Source organism: Typopeltis vanoorti, chromosome 9 (genome assembly GCF_054136105.1).
Source record: "Typopeltis vanoorti isolate ZY-2024b chromosome 9, IOZ_Tvanoo_1.0, whole genome shotgun sequence".
Taxonomy (NCBI): Eukaryota; Metazoa; Arthropoda; class Arachnida; order Uropygi; family Thelyphonidae; genus Typopeltis; species Typopeltis vanoorti.
This window is the reverse complement of record NC_143557.1, coordinates 37,647,003-37,665,546: the sequence shown is the minus strand read 5'-3', so window position 1 is coordinate 37,665,546 and position 18,544 is coordinate 37,647,003. Positions and strand designations below refer to the sequence as shown.

At 34.7% G+C, this 18,544-nt stretch overlaps 1 protein-coding gene across 1 annotated transcript in view; it reads right to left on the bottom strand.

Annotated features, from left to right (window-relative positions):
• Positions 1–18,544, bottom strand: part of LOC150102978 (uncharacterized) — a 215,204-nt gene that overhangs the window by 56,290 nt on the left and 140,370 nt on the right. The gene's annotated exons all lie outside the window — the stretch shown is intronic.

The following is an 18,544-nucleotide window of genomic DNA, read 5'->3' as shown; positions in this document are numbered from 1 at the left end:
CCATCCCTGTAAGATACATGGAGGTGAATAAATACATGACAAGGTGAATAAAAAATAATAATAAGTAAGGAATGGATATTTTATTGTATTTATTTTATTTTTAATAATAATTTAAAGTGAACTTCAGCTGGGAAACACATTCAATAAATAATTTATTTTTTGATACATTAAAAAAAATGTAAATATATTTGCGTTATGGATGCAAATGTCACTTCTACAGAGTGAAGAATATATATATATATATATATATATATATATTACTCAGTAGAAAATATTATAAATTATTTTAAATGACTGATACCGAGAGATAAAGAGATGACATGGTTTATTTAAAAAGATACTACTAGTTTACTAGTTTCGTTGAATGGATCAACTTCTTCAGGTATCACAATCATTTCTTGTTATTTTTTTATTTTTTGTATATTTCTTTGATTGTGATACCTGAAGAAGTTGATCCATTCAACAAAACTAGTAGTATCTTTTTAAATAAACTATGCCATCTCTTTATCTCTCGGTATCAGTCATTTAAAATAATTATATATATATATATATATATTAAAATTATTTAGTACTCCCACAGCACAACTTAGTTCAAATATTGTCTAGAAAAACGGGGGGGGGGGGACTTTTAGGCATCGGAAAGCATATATCACTTCATGAATTCCTCATAAGGACACACACTTCATATATAATAAATATTGCTAAAATTTAAGGACGTCATATGCCTACAGTAATATCACAACATTTAAAATCTATTAAAACTCTCAAAAGTGTTTTATTTATTTACAAAAAAATAATAATAATTAACATTAACAAACAAAATATAATTTATTTTATTATATTCTAGGAATACAAGCTTCATGTTAATTTATTTAGCTAAGTGGCACATAATTTAATGACTCTTTTGAGATTGCTTATTGCTAGATAAGAATTTGATATTTGGTTTCAGCATTGCTGTTTTTAGCTTCAGTTAGTCTTCCAGGTGAGTGTTCATCATTTGTGATCTCAAGCATGTCTTAACTTCAACCATGTGAAAATGTTGATTCACAACATTAGGCTGTAGTGAAACAGGATAGTGCTGAAATATGTCAGCATCCTCAGCACATGTCGAAGATATTGACACATTTTATTATTATTATTATTCCTGACAACCACCAAGGAGTCCGAAGACTCATCGCGGGAGGACACCTACAACTATCTCAACCACTACACCGAACCTCTACTATGAATCATCTCCATCAACACCATCTACCGCCCACCTCCTCCACCACCATCACAACTAGTATGCTATGTCTGTAAATTGCGTGTGTTCTGAAGGGCCAATTTGTCTGTATGCGGGATGAAAAACCCTGCTAAAAAACCCATTTTTGGATACTTGACAGCATTCTTCCATATTTTAATAGGATCTTTCTTAATGTCATACAGAGATTTCGAAATATTGTCTTCTAAGAGCTCAATCAGCTTCATTTGTAAATTTTCATTAGCGAAACTAGTGCACTAGAAACATCAACCAGATGCAGTTGGAAAGCCAGTTTTAGTGTGAGACCATATTTCTCAAAATCTTTAAACATGTCATTGTATTCTTCAATCAATGAGTCTAAGACACTGGTGTATTCATTAACAGCATAGTTTCTCAAGGTTTTATTAGTACTCTAACTGATAAGCTTAGGCATTGATGGTTATTCATGACTTATTTTTCACGGTATTAACAACACCACAAACACTTTTATCCACAAGGATGTTTTATTAACGCTAATATTTCGCTGATTTTCAACTCAGCATCATCAGAGCACAACACACATGTAAACGCGACAGTGAGTGAGTGAAACAATGTAATTGCAAAAGACAAAAGATCTAAAGTCCTATTTTTGGTGCCCTCTAACGAAAAAAAAAAAAAAAAAAAAGCAGCAGTTATCCAGGAGTTTTTCTTAGGATAACCGTCTCCCAAATTTTTGGCAAATTAATGCAACCATATTTGTTAAGGTTGGGAGAATTCTTCAAAGCCATTGCTGACTCAAAAAATAATCTTTCAGATCTATACCGACTCCTAAATAGCACATTCGTTTTTCTCCATCTAATCCTGTGTGAAGGAGTGTCCAAAGCGTGGTCTGCCAGTCCCGACTTGCCATAGTAATAGTAGCGAATGTATCTTTCATGTTCTTCCAGGCGGATGTTCACTGATCTTCCTGTTTGCCCATAATAGGCCAAGTCACAGTCACATGGAACTTCATACACTCCTGGGTGTGCTAAAGGGTGAAGTTTATCCTTTGGCGAGCGGATCAGAGTTGCCAGCTTGACATGAGGCTTGAAGGTGGTGCGAAGGCCATGTTTCAACAATGCTTTGGCTATCTTTTCCGATGTACCTCTGATATAGGGAATGGAAATGGTCATGTTGTATTCTTGTGTATTAGGGGGGGGGCAGAGTAATGGGCCTATGTAGTATTTTTTCTATTTTGTAGGGATTGTAGCCGTTGGCTAAGAACGTATGGCGCAGGTACTGGAGTTCAGTGGTCAGAGCTGTATCGTTAGAACAAATGGCTCTGGCTCTGTGTGTAAGTGTTTTTAAAATGCCGTACTGTTGGACTGGATGATGATGTGATTGTTTATGTAGGTATCTTCCTGTGTGTGTAGGCTTTCTGTAAATAGAAAAAGATAGTGATCCATCTGACAGGCGGGTGACTAATGTGTCAAGAAAAGGTAGACAGTTATTTGATTCTTTTTCTACTGTGAAGTGAATTTTGGGGTGTTGGCTGTTTAGGTAGGTGACAAAAGTGTCCAAAGTGTCTTGTCCATGGGGCCAGATGGCAAACACATCATCTACATAGCGCAACCAAACTTGTGGCTTGTATGTAGCTGTGGTAAGTACTTTGTTTTCAAAGTGTTCCATGTAAAAATTTGCTAGCGGGGGGGAGAGGGGGGAACCCATAGCAGTACCATTAATCTGTTTGTAGAATTTTCCCCCCCATGTAAAGTAACCTGCATTCATGGTAAATTGAAATAATTCAAAAATATCTGGGGGAAATTTAGACTTGATTAAATCAAGAGTGTCTATAAGTGGTACATTGGTAAATAGGGAGGTGACATCGAAACTAACCATTATGTCTGAATTTTTTAGGATTAGATTTTTAACCAGTGTTTTGAAGAAGTATGTAAAGAAGAATATAACAAAAAAATGCAAGATCTCATATGTGACAGTTCCACGTATCAAAGTATACATCGAGACCCTACAATGTCGCAAAAGAAAAAAGTCCGAAAATTACTGAAAAAAGTGACATCATGGCCCTAAGAAATCATCAGGAAAATAAAACCAATTCATGTTAAAACACCCCGTATTTATGGATTACCAAAAATCCACAAAACTAATGTTCCCCTACGTCCCATAGTTGATAGCATAGATAGTCCCACATATAAACTGGCCCGGCATTTAGCTAAGTCGCTTGCCCCTCTTACTGGCAACTCCTCTACTTTTGTAAAAAATTCAATCCATTTCAAAACACTGGTTAATCCTAAAAAATTCAGACATAATGGTTAGTTTCGATGTCACCTCCCTATTTACCAATGTACCACTTATAGACACTCTTGATTTAATCAAGTCTAAATTTCCCCCAGATATTTTTGAATTATTTCAATTTACCATGAATGCAGGTTACTTTACATGGGGGGGAAAATTCTACAAACAGATTAATGGTACTGCTATGGGTTCCCCCCTCTCCCCCCCGCTAGCAAATTTTTACATGGAACACTTTGAAAACAAAGTACTTACCACAGCTACATACAAGCCACAAGTTTGGTTGCGCTATGTAGATGATGTGTTTGCCATCTGGCCCCATGGACAAGACACTTTGGACGCTTTTGTCACCTACCTAAACAGCCAACACCCCAAAATTCACTTCACAGTAGAAAAAGAATCAAATAACTGTCTACCTTTTCTTGACACATTAGTCACCCGCCTGTCAGATGGATCACTATCTTTTTCTATTTACAGAAAGCCTACACACACAGGAAGATACCTACATAAACAATCACATCATCATCCAGTCCAACAGTACGGCATTTTAAAAACACTTACACACAGAGCCAGAGCCATTTGTTCTAACGATACAGCTCTGACCACTGAACTCCAGTACCTGCGCCATACGTTCTTAGCCAACGGCTACAATCCCTACAAAATAGAAAAAATACTACATAGGCCCATTACTCTGCCCCCCCCCCCCCCTAATACACAAGAATACAACATGACCATTTCCATTCCCTATATCAGAGGTACATCGGAAAAGATAGCCAAAGTATTGTTGAAACATGGCCTTCGCACCACCTTCAAGCCTCATGTCAAGCTGGCAACTCTGATCCGCTCGCCAAAGGATAAACTTCACCCTTTAGCACACCCAGGAGTGTATGAAGTTCCATGTGACTGTGACTTGGCCTATTATGGGCAAACAGGAAGATCAGTGAACATCCGCCTGGAAGAACATGAAAGATACATTCGCTACTATTACTATGGCAAGTCGGGACTGGCAGACCACGCTTTGGACACTCCTTCACACAGGATTAGATGGAGAAAAACGAATGTGCTATTTAGGAGTCGGTATAGATCTGAAAGATTATTTTTTGAGTCAGCAATGGCTTTGAAGAATTCTCCCAACCTTAACAAATATGGTTGCATTAATTTGCCAAAAATTTGGGAGACGGTTATCCTAAGAAAAACTCCTGGATAACTGCTGCTTTTTTTTTTTTTTTTTTTTTCGTTAGAGGGCGCTAAAAATAGGACTTTAGATCTTTTGTCTTTTGCAATTACATTGTTTCACTCACTCACTGTCGCGTTTACATGTGTGTTGTGCTCTGATGATGCTGAGTTGAAAATCAGCGAAATATTAGCGTTAATAAAACATCCTTGTGGATAAAAGTGTTTGTGGTGTTGTTAATACCGTTTTATTAGTACTGTTCTTCAACTACCTATGCCAGTTTGGAGAAATGTTCAGCTGAAATTACAGGTTTAGAAAGAAGAGCTTCGAAAAAAATTAACTTCTTCCTAAATGTTAGAATATTCTGCCACATTTCGTATATTGATTAGTTTTGCCTTGTAGGCAAACATTTAGCTGATTTTGTTTTGATATTAAGTCACATAAGAATTCACAAGGTTTATTTTGTGTCAAGTAAAAATTTGTTTTTTAAAGTATTAAAACTTGTTCTAGAACTTTTCTCTGTGACAACCAGGATACTGTAGAGTGATAAAGAAGATCCACACTAATGTTTTCTTCAACAATTTGAAGAACATTATGAAACTGACGATGCCTTGAAACATATGCTCGAATACAGTTAACAATATCAATAACTTTCCTTAATTTGTCTTTTAAAAGAAAATAGACTTGATGTAAAGATTCTGTTGATGTAATTTACAATGAAAAGAAATCAAGTTATCAGAATTTTGGATTTCATTTTGTAGCAATGCAACAAAAATCCTTAATGTTTTCCTATCACAGAAGAAGCACCATATGTGCATACACTTACTAAATTACACAAATTAAGTTTTGTTTCTATACATTATCTTTAAAAATATTAAAAACGTCAATTCCATGTGTTCTATCATTAAGAGCAGCCAAAGTTAGTAGCTTTTCATAACACTGAAAATCTGCAGTTATAATGCATATATAAAATAAAACTTGTGCTGAGTCAGTAATATCAGTGGACTCATCTAGGGTAATTGCAAAAACATGTATCTTCATTGTCGCAAATTTTTTGAAAATGTTCAGTAACAGCTAATTCATGTCATCATTCAGTTCTTAATTCTTCATGAAAGAGGAAGTTATTTGTATTTATTAACTTTATCTGAATGCAGACATGCTACAACTTTGACAATGCACTGTTTTATGACTTTCAAACCACTATATGACTTACCTTTTCTCCTGAATATATATGCTTCTTTATAAGTTGATTCATTAATTTCATTATTTCATCCTGTCATCACTTGAAATAATTATTGTTACTGCTGGTTTTTTTTGAAGTTGCATATTTATAAATATATATTTTCTTTGTTCTCCTTCCAATTTTGCACATTTGTGGTCCTCATGTGTACCATACTGGTGATGAGCATTGTATCTTTTTGCGAGCGTGGTTTTGAAAGTTCTCGGCCTCACCATAGATGGCCAAAATATCGGCACGATTTTTTTTTTCTAAGTTGGTACATCTGTCATAAGCGTCCATATGAAATTGCAAGTCATTCTATCAAGTAGTTTGTTTTACAGCTGTCTGAAGCAAAAGTGTTATCTGTATCCTTTGAAATGGATAAAATTGAGTATCGTGTGGTTATAAAATTCTTTGTAAAAGAAGGTTTAATGCCAAAAGAAATTCATTCGAAGTTCGTAAAAGTTTATGGACACTCTTCTCTTCTCTTTCATTTTCAACAATTAAGAAATGGGCTGCCGAGTTTAAACGTGGCCATACCAGCCTTGAAGATGATCCACGTGAAGGATGTCCAAAAAATGTAACAACACAAATAAAAATTTAAAAAAATTAATAAATGAATTAAACAAAAACTTATATACATTCAACTTGTTATAAAATGACAATAGATACAACAGCACCACAACATGTTGATGTGCAAATTAAACAATTTTTTTTTAAAATCAAGCTGACATTGCACTGAGCATTTGTAGTAGCCTCTAATGACAAATTAATATAACATGATAGTGCACTAATCATAGAACAATGAATAGACTGATAACAGCAGTTGTTAATTTTTTAACTCTGTGCTTTAAAAATAACAATTTTTTAAACATAATTAATTCAAATACATGCTGTTTGAGAACGAATAATATTTAAATGATGAAGATACATCATTGACAAAAAATATGAGAAAAGGCCATACCGAACAGCTCCAAAGGCAGCATGTAGCCTAAGGGCCACAGGTTCCCCATTCGTGGTCTAGAACAAGAGGAAATTATAAGAGCTTTTCAACTGAAAGTGAGTTAGCTGGTTTTAGGATTTATTCTCCTAAGAGTTTTAGATGATAATTTTTGAGTAAAATTGCTATTAGACAAAGGCAGAAAGCCAATATTAAAAAAACATAGAAGTGATTATTCTGAAAAGTAAGTAATTAAATACAAAGAAATAATGCATGATAATTGTTCCATGCATTATGGAACAACTAGTTCTTGCTCACAAAATTTAAGAACATGTATATCATTTAACATAGGATGTGTGTGTGGGGGGGGGGGATATATATAAGAAGGCAAATCCAATTATATTTCAAGAACAATCAGAACTTGAAAAATATAACAGAGAAACCACAACTTAAATTGTATAAAGCACATCCCCAGTCTGTACTACTGACTGGGGATGTGCTGAATATTTGATTTTGCTTTAGTACTCAGATAGGCCTAAGCAGAAAAATTCCTGTTACATGCGCCATAACAAACGTAACCAACAGGGAAAAGCTGCTTATCTTGCTTGACCATATATTATTATTATTGTCATCATCATTCTGGATATCTCCATGGAATCTGTAGACTCATCCTGGGGAGGTGCACTAACATTCTGTAAACCAAACACAAACCTTCATTTTCACAATTTGAACTCATTCATCATCACAGCAATCACAATTGACTCTGGCAATCCATTCCACTCATTCAAAGCACTCCAAGTAAAAAAATGTAGCCATCACTTCTTTGCCAACTAAACTGTTTCTTAATATTTATGGATGATCCTTAGTTCTCCTTGTACTAGTTATGTACTGAAAAATTTCATCTGTGTCAATCCTATTTTTAAGTAACATTCCTTTTCCTGAGCCTCCGTAGCTCAGTTGGTATGGATAAAGCCCTTTGGTCGGAAAGACATGGGTTCAATTCCCATCTATGATGTGAGGAACCTTTATCTGATCTCTTTCGACTAAAAGTGAGCTAGCAATCTCATACGGAGGAAAGAGGGTTTTTATCTGGAAACTCAGGTTTTTTGTCACTCAGAACAGGCTAACCGGCCCTGTGAACACACACACACAGATTACAGTCATGAATACTAATGACAATATGTGGAAGAGATAAGGTCCTCACCACATGTCGTTATGCCTGTAGTTAACCATGAGTCACATCATGGTAGTCAACCTCCTAGATAGGAGATGACACATGAATGGGATTCCTTTTCCTCCTATCTGCCAATTTCTGTAACTCACATATCTTCAATCCATTCTCATAAGGAGCATCCCATAGACTTGCTACCATCTTGGTCATCTGCCTTTGGATGATCCTTTCCACCTCTTCTACATCTCCAAGGAACCTTGGTGATCAGATCTGTGTACAGTCAAGATGGGGCTGTATTAAGAGGTGTGACGATTCCCTTTATCTCTGCTCTCTTATTTCTGTTAGTGTGTTCTTCAATAACAGGTAATTCTATGAGTTATTTTAGTATACAAAGGCTTGTTTTTGTTATAGGAACTTTCTTTGGTGTTATTTTTGTCTATATTATGAATCTTAAAAGTTGTTTATATTATGAACTATTAAAATACTGAAAGAGAGTACAGTTTTGATCATTAATAACGAAGAACAATACTTAGAAGTTTTACATGTAAATCATGTAAAACTTCCAAGATTTACATATTTTGCAATATGTAAAATATGCAAACAAAATATCTGGGTGACCCATAAAAAGGGGCACACACATCTCTCATTAATCATGTAAAAATGCAAGTACAGCAATGAATTCATAAAAGAAAAACAATAAATTGAAATATCAAACCACTATATATATACGTAGGCTGTTCAATAAGTTATAAGACTATATTTATACAGAAAACGGATTACCTTTAATCGTCATCATTTACATGGTCTTTTTCGAAGTAACTACCGTGAGACACGATGCATTTGTCCCAACGTTGTGTCCACTTCTTAAACACATGTGAAAGTCCATTTTTTTTTGAGAGTTCTTTCAAAACTGCCTCCGCAGCTTTTACACATGCTTTGTTGCTTTCGAAATGGCAGCCTCTTAGTGGTTTCTTGGGCTGAGGAAACAGCCAGAAATCACACGGTGCGAGATCAGGACTGTATGAAGGGTGTGGTAGGATATCTATGTTGTTCTTCTGCAAAACGTTCACTATACAACCAGCAATATGTGGTCTTGCATTATCGTGGTGCAATAAGAAGCCATTCATCAGCAATGGATGCTTCCTTTTGATGTGCTATACCATTATGGTCATAACTTTACCAGCCGATTTTACAGTTTTTGCTTTCTTGGGGGTAGGCGAAGACGGATGCTTCCATTCACTGCTTTGTTGTTTCAGTGTAAGGTCATAGTGATACAATCTAGCTTCATCTGCTGTAATGATGTGTTTTAAGAAGTTGTCACCTTCTTGTTCCAGTCTTTCTTTCCATTCTGTGCACACATCCACTCGATGCTGCATTTGCTCCAGTGTCAAGAGTTTGGGACTCCATCGGGCGCAAACACGTTTCAGTCCCAAATGTTCAGCCATGATTGAGTGAACACTTCCCACAGAAATATTCAGGACAACATGCAGCTGGTGTACTGTAATTCTGCGATCCTCCTTGATGATAATCGCTGCTGTGTTGATCATTGTCCTGTGATGGATGTTGAAGGTCTTCCCTCACGTTCAAGATCTTCCACATTTTGCCTTCCTTCCTTAAAGGTTTTATGCCAGTGAAAAACACTTGCCCTCGACATTGCTTCATTGTGGAAAGCTTCGCATATCATGTTAAAAGTGTCCGATGCCGATTTTTGCAAACGCACACAAAATTTAATCGCATAACGCTGTTCCAAGGACACTTCCATTTCGACGACTGTTTGCGGATCGTAGGCATGCCGAAACAAGCTTGCATTTAGTCACGTGCCACTCTGGCACATCAGCCCATATACGCCACTATCAACCTCTTTTGTTAATACAGACAGCAACATTTCTTTATTCCACAGAAATTAATATTGTGATGAGTGGTTTCGTGACAGTAAAATTAGTCTTATTACTTATTGAACAGCCCTCGTATATCTATATTGGGACGAATGTTCCAGGTGTGCTAGGTGTGCGATGCTCATCCACGAAATATCAGTATCACCAATAGTATATTTTTGCATTTATTCACGTTAAAGACTCCCCTAATTGTTCACCTAATCACGCAAAGTGCAGACTTTGCGTGATTCCTAGAATTAAACACAATATACTAATGCTATATTGCCCTCTTCACGAGGATAATGAAGCATTAGTACTTTTTGACACATAAACATTGCATCACATTCATGTTAATAGCCCGGGTCTGCTTTTGCGACCTTTGAAAATATGTAAAGAGGGTGCAGTGGGTCAAATTCTTAGCATTCTAGTATTTTTAAACTGCTGAGAAGGCGTGGCTAGGTGAGCTAATATTTTGAGCAGCCCAGCACCTAGAGTCTGTGATTGGTTACTGTGTTAACCAATCCAATTGAACGTTGTCACTTGTCATGAGTTTAGTGCTTTCTGTATGATAGCTGTATTACTAACAGCTGTTACACATGTTTTCTGGAACTGAAAATTTGAAAGTGGATGTTAGGAGGAAAAAAACGTAAATGTTTTTCTTGCTATGCAGTATAGCATCTGTTGAGGTTGCAAAGTTTTTTAACAGTATACAGGCATTTTTATTCTAGTCTTCGGAAACAACAGACAATAAAAAATATCTCTTCCTGAATAAAAATGAATATTCTGTGTATTATAAGACGTTGATCTACAAAAAATACCAGCAGATGTGAGATTGATAACACAGATGCACCGCTGACACTAAAAAAAACAACAACTAAGGAATGTAGGATTCCTGAAAGAAGGGGTGCACCAGTAGTGTCCGGTGCTTGTGTGCAAAACTTTAGTTGGCGCCCCTATCCCCCTCCAATAAAAAAATCACTTTAAAAAAACGTTTTTTTAAAGTATTTCTTCTTCTTTGGCACCTTTACTATACTGGTGCCTGTGTGCATCGCACACATTGCACATATGGCCGGCGCGCCCCTGCCCGAAAGTATGGATAATTCCTATAATGATCTGATGTTATGTACTCTGAGTCTCAGTAAAAAAAAGAAAATTCTTGGAAAATGGCATGAAATATACACAAACCAGAGAAATACACATAACACGGGCAACAAATTTTACAAAATGATTGGCTGCTCCTACAAACCATATTTATTCCTGCCATACTCTATGTCTCCTCGTAAGTTTTTTTTTTAATTATGCTATCATAAATTAGCTTATTAATGTCTAGACTTTATAGGCTCATGCTATTCGCTCTTCCCAGCAAATTAAAGGCACATATCACAAATGTTAATTATTAAAAATTCGTTTAGCTTTAATGAAAGTATTTCTACTCACATTTATTCTTTCTTTCATTTTCTATTCTCACATGTCTTAGAAATGATAGTTCACATATTTTCATCTTCGGATATTTCCAATATACCAACCAAATATAGCATTCTCCTTCATTATTGTTTTCTAATAAATACTAAAATAAACCGGTTTTTCCCACACCGCAGAAGAATTCAAAGTTATCCTGCAATTAATTGCATTGGACCAATTAAGATGATGCACTATACACTCTCAAAATATTCATACATCAATAAAAACGCAATCACATGGTCATGTGCATCCACATAGGGGGGGGGGGCAACAAGGAACCCCCCAGGGATCAAATAAAAAATTCCCAAATTATAATCATAAAAGTGATTGAAATATGTAACCTTACACTCTCCACCATGGGATGCTTTTTCTGTCTTAAAATTTTATAATGGGTTGGCCTGTTTCAGCTCACGGCCGGGTAGCCATAAAACACGTTTTATTACAGCAACGAAGCACAAGTTCCTGTTTTTGGTTCATCTTTTTCTGATTTGTGAAAAAAATGAACTGTTGTGAACAGCGACCAGTGTTCATTTTCCCTCTGTGTCTAGTGAATCACTGAGTGAAGTGTCAATTGTAAATTTATAGTGAAACAGAAAAATACATTTTTAAAAAATAAGTGTATGTAATTTTACTTGTTAGTTTTATGATTTTTTTTGCTTTTAAACCGAAATAATTTGGATTTTGGATTTTGGGATTAATTAGTTGATTTTTAATAAAATATGCCAGTCAATTTTTTTATATATGAAATTGTGCTAAAAAGTGTATTAATTCCGAATCCTTTTTTCCCAAGAATTAAAGATCGTTAAAACGATTTAAAATGAAAATAATGCATTTATAGTTGACATTGACAAATAATTACATTAAAAAATGCTACAAGATGTTTATTGATGTAATTATTTAATTACATCAATAATTATAAAAATTTATTGATGTAATTATTTGTTTCCAAGCTTTGTTCCCCCCTCCCGGAAAATTTTCTGCAGATGCCCATGCATATGGTCAAATTGACATGAAATTTGTGGCATGGGCTGCATAATCCATACAACAGAACACCCAACCGAAATGGACATGCGACGCCACTGATATACACATATATAGTCATACCCCAAAGTTACACAGTAGGTAGGACCAACAAAAAGCGCACAAGTCGAATTCGTGTAACTCTGGGTATAATTCTGCATGCAATTTATATATACAAACATACAATTGGGACCAAAGGTTTACAAAAACACCTATTTTTTAAGAAATATAACCATAATTGTAGCTTTTCGTACATAAAAAAAGAAAGTTATTTCGATGTCGATGGTTTCATAAAATCTAATAGATGCACCTGACGGCATAATGTCTTTTTCTTGTCATGCAAACTTTCTTCACAGCAAGCTAATGATTTTTTTATTCCATGCCTTGTGGCTACAATTGATTCCTCGTCAGAATCTATGTCCTCCAAAATCTGTAAACCTTGCTTTTATGATTGTTCTCACTGTGGATTCCTGTAGATCGAACTTATTTGCTAGCTCACAAATTTTCATTCCGCCTTCAAAATCCTTAATGATGTTGAATTTTGCTTCCAAGTCAATATTTTTCTTTTCTTGCTAGCTGTAGAAGAATCGGACTTGCTTCTTTTGGACGATATTATTATTTTTTTGTGATAAAATTTTTAAGAAACCGCATAACTCCAGATTCGGGGTATGACTGTATGTTGAAAGCTTTTTCACCTTGGGTGTACTATAAGTTAAAGATACCAAGAAATTTTATAAACTTGGTTTTAATCCTTTTTTTCCCAAGTAAGCAAACAAGCAAGTAAACCAAGTTTGCACATGAAGTATTTTCAGGTCTGAGGCAACTCATGGTAAAGGTGGCATAAGCTCTGATCACTTGCAAGTGATTGGAACTCAATTAGGCAAGTGATCATTCTGATCACTTGCCTAAGTATCCCATAATACAAAGCACATCTCCTTATGGACATGTATAATGCTATGTATTATGGGAAGAGTCACTACTCAGACTGGTTTCAGCCTTTATTGAGGACTCGTCAGTGGGAGCCAGACCCAGAAGTGGTGATACCAGGGTTGAAGTAATGCAGAACTTATATTTACCTATGATAAATTTACCTAAGATCAAAGCCACAAGATGCTTTGATCTTATTAAATAAAAATCTCAGGATGAGAGAGAGAAACCCTTCCCATAATACACAGCATTATGCATGTCCGTAAGGAGATGTGCTTTGTATTATGGGATACTTAGGCAAGTGATCAGAGCTTATGCCATCTTTACCACGAGTTGCCTGAGACCTAAAAATACTTCACGTGCAAACTTGGCTTACTTGGGAAAAAAAAGGATTAAAACCAAATTCATAAAATTTCTTGCTATCTTTAACATATAGTACACCCAAGGTAAAAAACTTTCTACATCTTTCTCTCATCCAGAGATTTTTATTTAATAAGGTCAAAGCACCTTGTGGCAACTCGTATAGGTAAATATAAGTTCTGCATTACTTCAATCTTGGTATCACCACTTCTGAGTCTGGCTCCCACTGATGAGATCCCTAAGGGTTGAAACCAGTTGGAAGCTTCGGTGATGAATGGCAATGTTGTAGCCCATGAAGTTTTAACTGAAGTTTGGCTGTTGCTGTCACCCAGGTCCTGGGGGGGGGGGTAACAAACAGCAATGCTGTAGTCCATGAAGTTAACTAAGGCATGGCTGTTGCTGTCACCCCTCAGATGAAATATGAGTGGTTCTGGTTCTGCTAGGTGGTGGGGTGAGCCTGCCACTGGATAGAGCCAAAAAACGCTGAGTTCTTTTCAGTGACAGGGTGAGCCTGTTACTGGGGGGGGGACAACGCTGAGTTTTTTTCCCTTTAGGTCGCTCATTATTGGGTGATCCGGGGATCTCATGAGTTTTTGGAGAGGTAACCCTGCACTTAATACAGGCAAACCAGTCTGGGTAGTAACCCTTCCCATAATATATAGCATTACATGTCCGTAAGGAGATATGCTTTGTATTATGAGATACTTAGGCAAGTGATAAGAGCTTATTATTATTATTGTTCATGACACCTCCAAGGAGTCTGGAGACTCATCGCTAGAGGACACCTACAACTGTCACCTTTACCACAAGTTGCCTCAATCTGAAAATACTTCACGGGCAAACTTGGCTTACTTGGGGAAAAAACAGGATTAAAACCAAGTTTATGAAATTTCTTGGTATCTTTAATATATATATCTATATCTATCTATCTATATATATAACAAAATAAATAAATAAAATATAAATAATGAAATAAAAAAAAAATTGAATAGAATATGACATAATCTCCACGTTATGCTATGGCAGAAATTGATTGCATGGAATAACAAACCATACTCAATTCCTGAATAAGAAGTATTTCCAAAGCTAATAGAGTAAACTTCCACAATACAATTTCTCAGAAAATTTCTTTCTTAGAAAGTTTTTTATTTTATAACCTTCCCCCAGAAGATGCTACTCCAAAAATGCTGAAAAATTCCTTTTACTACATCATAATTTATCATTTAATTTAATTCATTTTGATTATTAAATCTATAATTATTCTCTATATTTCACAATTTAAAATAAGTTCCATTCATATTTTTATGCTGTATTGTTTTAAAGTACAATGTTGTATGAAATTAAGTGATAGTTTTATTATATCGAAATAGAGGATATTATTCATCTATGTATATTTTATAGCCAAATGTGAAAAGAAACTTAAGTTTCAAAAATGTCCGAAATCGGACATATTCTCTAAGTTTGTACACACAAACCCATATAATCACCTTTTATTAAGGTTTCACTAGCCTGTAGCATATTCAAACTATTGGTTCACATCACACACCAGGCTTCAAACTGACCATGTTCAAAAACTTCGAGCCTCGTAAATGAAGTCAAATATTTATTCATTCAATACTATAGCTAAAGTATGTCAAAAAGTCAAATTTATCATAAATGATCTATTGGTAGGTGCATAATATACTATAGAGCTGAAATGCTTAAATTTGTTAAGTGAGATATTAGCGAAATTTGAAGGACGGTACATTGCGCCCTTTGATTGTAAAAGGCGTAAGTTCGATTTTCTTCGTGCCGAAAATCTTTATATATGTTTTTTCGAATGAAGGTGAGTTAGTCGATCTCATAAGGCAGTAGCAGAACTTTTATTCGGAAAATCGATATATATATATCCATTATTAAAAAGAATCAGCTAACGCAATATATTATAATATAATATACTGTATTATTAATTATAGGATATTATGAATATATATATATATATATATATATAAAAATATATATATATATATATATCTGTGGTGCCACGTACCCATTTCAGTTGTGTGTGCTGTTGTGTGTTATGCCACCTGAGCTACAAATTTCACGTCAATTTGACTATGGGCGTCTGCTGAAAATTTTCAGGGGGGGAGACAAAGCTTGGAGACAAATAATTACATCAATAAATTTTTATAATTATTGATGTAATTAAATATTTACATCAATAAACATCTTGTAGCATTTTTTATGTAATTATTTGTCAATGTAAACTATAAATACATTATTTTCATTTTACATCGATTTTAATGATCTTTAATTCTTGGGGGAGAAAAGTATTCGGAATTAATACAGTTTTTAGCACAATTTCATATATAAAAAAATTGACTGGCATATTTTATTAAAAATCAACTAATTGATCCGAAAATCCTAAATCAAATTATTTCAGTTTAAAAGCAAAAAAAATTATAAAACTAACAAGTAAAATAATATTAAATTACATACACTTACCTTTTAAAAATGTATTTTTCTGTTTAAATTTGTTTCACTATAAATTTACAACCGACACTTCACTCAGTGATTCACTAGACACAGAGGGCAAACTGGTCGCTATTCACAACAATTCATTTTTTTCCCAAATCAGAAAAAGATGAACCAAAAACAGGAACACGTGCATTATTGCTGAAATAAAACATGTATTGTATGGCTACCTGGCCATGGGCTGAAACAGGCCAACCCAAAATAAAATTTTAAGACAGAAAAATCATCCCATGGTGGAGGGTGTAAGGTTACATATCTTAATCACTATTACAATTACAATGTGTGGAATTTTTTACTCGATCCCAGGGGGGAAGGGTTCCCCATGCCACCCATATGTAGATGCATATGGCCATATGATTGCATTTTTATCTTTGTATGAAAGTTTTGAGAGTGTATAATGCATCAGCGTTCATCTTAATTGGTCCAATGCAAATAATTTCATGATAACTTTGAATACTTCTACAGTGGGGGAAAAATCAGTTTGTTTTAAGAGGAGAATGCTATATTTGGTTGATATATTGGAAATATCCGAAGATGAAAATATGTGAATTATCATTTCTAAGACATGTGAGAATAGAAAATGAAAGGAAAGAAGAAGTGTGAGTAGAAGTACTTTCATTAATGCTAAACGAATTATTAATAATTAACATTTGTGATATGTGCCTATAATTTGCTGGGAAGAACGAATAGCATGAGCCTATAAAGTCTAGAGGTGAATATGCAAACTTTTGATGGTATAATTAAAAAAAAAACTTACGAGGAGACAGAGAGAGTATGGCAGGAATAAATATGGTTTGATGGAGCATCCAATCATTTTGTAAAATTTGTTGCCCATGTTATATGTATTTCTCTGGTTTGTGTATATTTCGCTCCATTTTCCAAGAATTTTCTTTTGTTTACTGAGACTCAGAGTACATAACATCTGATCATCATCAGAATTATCCACTTTAGGGAATCCTACATTCCTTAATTTTTTTTTAGTATCAGTGATTCATCTGTCTTATCAATATCACATGTGCTGGTATTTTTTTGTAGATCAACGTCTTATAATATACAGAATATTCAATTTATTCAGAAATAGATATTTTTTACTGTCTTGTTTCCGAAGACTAGAATAAAAATGCCTGTATACCATTAAAAAACTTTGCAATCTCAACATATGCTATACTGCATAGCAAGAAAAACATTTAGGTTTTTTCCTCCTAACATCCACTTTCGAATTTTCAGTTCCAGAAAACATGTGTAACAGCTGTTTGTAATACAGCCATCATACAGAAAACACTCAATTCATGACAAGTGACAACGTTCAACTGGATTGGTTGACACAATAACCAATCAGAGATGCTAGGCACTGGGTGAACTCAAAATGTTAGCTCACCTAGCCACGTCTTCTCAGCGGTTTAAAAATACTACAACGCTAAGAATTTGACCCACTGCGCCCTCTTTACATATTTTCAAAGAGTGCAAAGGCGTATGTATTTTGAAAGCACACCTGGGCTAATAACGTGAATGTGATGCAATGTTTACCCGTCAAAAAGTGTCCTCTTCATGAATGTTTCATTATCCTCGTGAAGAGGGTAATGAAGCATTAGTATATTGTGTTTACTTTTAGGAATCACGCAAAGTCTGCAAACAATTAGGGGAGTCTTTAAGGGGAATAAATGCAAAAATATAATATCGGTGATACTGATATTTCGTGGATGAGCACCGCACATCCAGAATATTTGCCCGATATATATATATCAGTGACGTCGCATGCTCATTTTGGTTGGGTGTGCTATCATGTGGGTTATACAACCCACAGTGTAAATTTCATGTCAATTTGACCGTGTGCATGGGTGTGCATCTGCAGAAAATTTTCCATAGGGGGCAAAGCTTAGAGACAAATAAGTACATCAATAAATGTCTTTTAGCTTTTTTTTTATGTAATTATTTGTCGATGTAAACTATAAATTTCATTTTGCATCAAATTTAATTATCTTTAATTCTTGGGAAAAAGAAAGGTATTCAGAATTAATAGTTTTTAGCACAATTTCATATAAAAAAAAATTGACTGGAAGAATATTTTATTAAAAATCAACTAATTAATTAATCCTAAATTAAATTATTTCAGTTTAAAAGCAAAAAAAAATCATAAAACTAACAAATAAATAATATTAAATTACATACACTTACCTTTTAAAAATGTATTTTTCTGTTTAAATTTGTTTTACTATAAATTTACAATTCACATTTCACTCAGTAACTCACTAGACAGAGGGCAAACTAACCAGTCATTTTTCACAAAATCAGAAAAAGATGAACCAAAAACAGGAACACGCATTTTACTGCTGCAATAAAACACGTGTTCTATGGCTACCCCACTGTAGGCCAAAA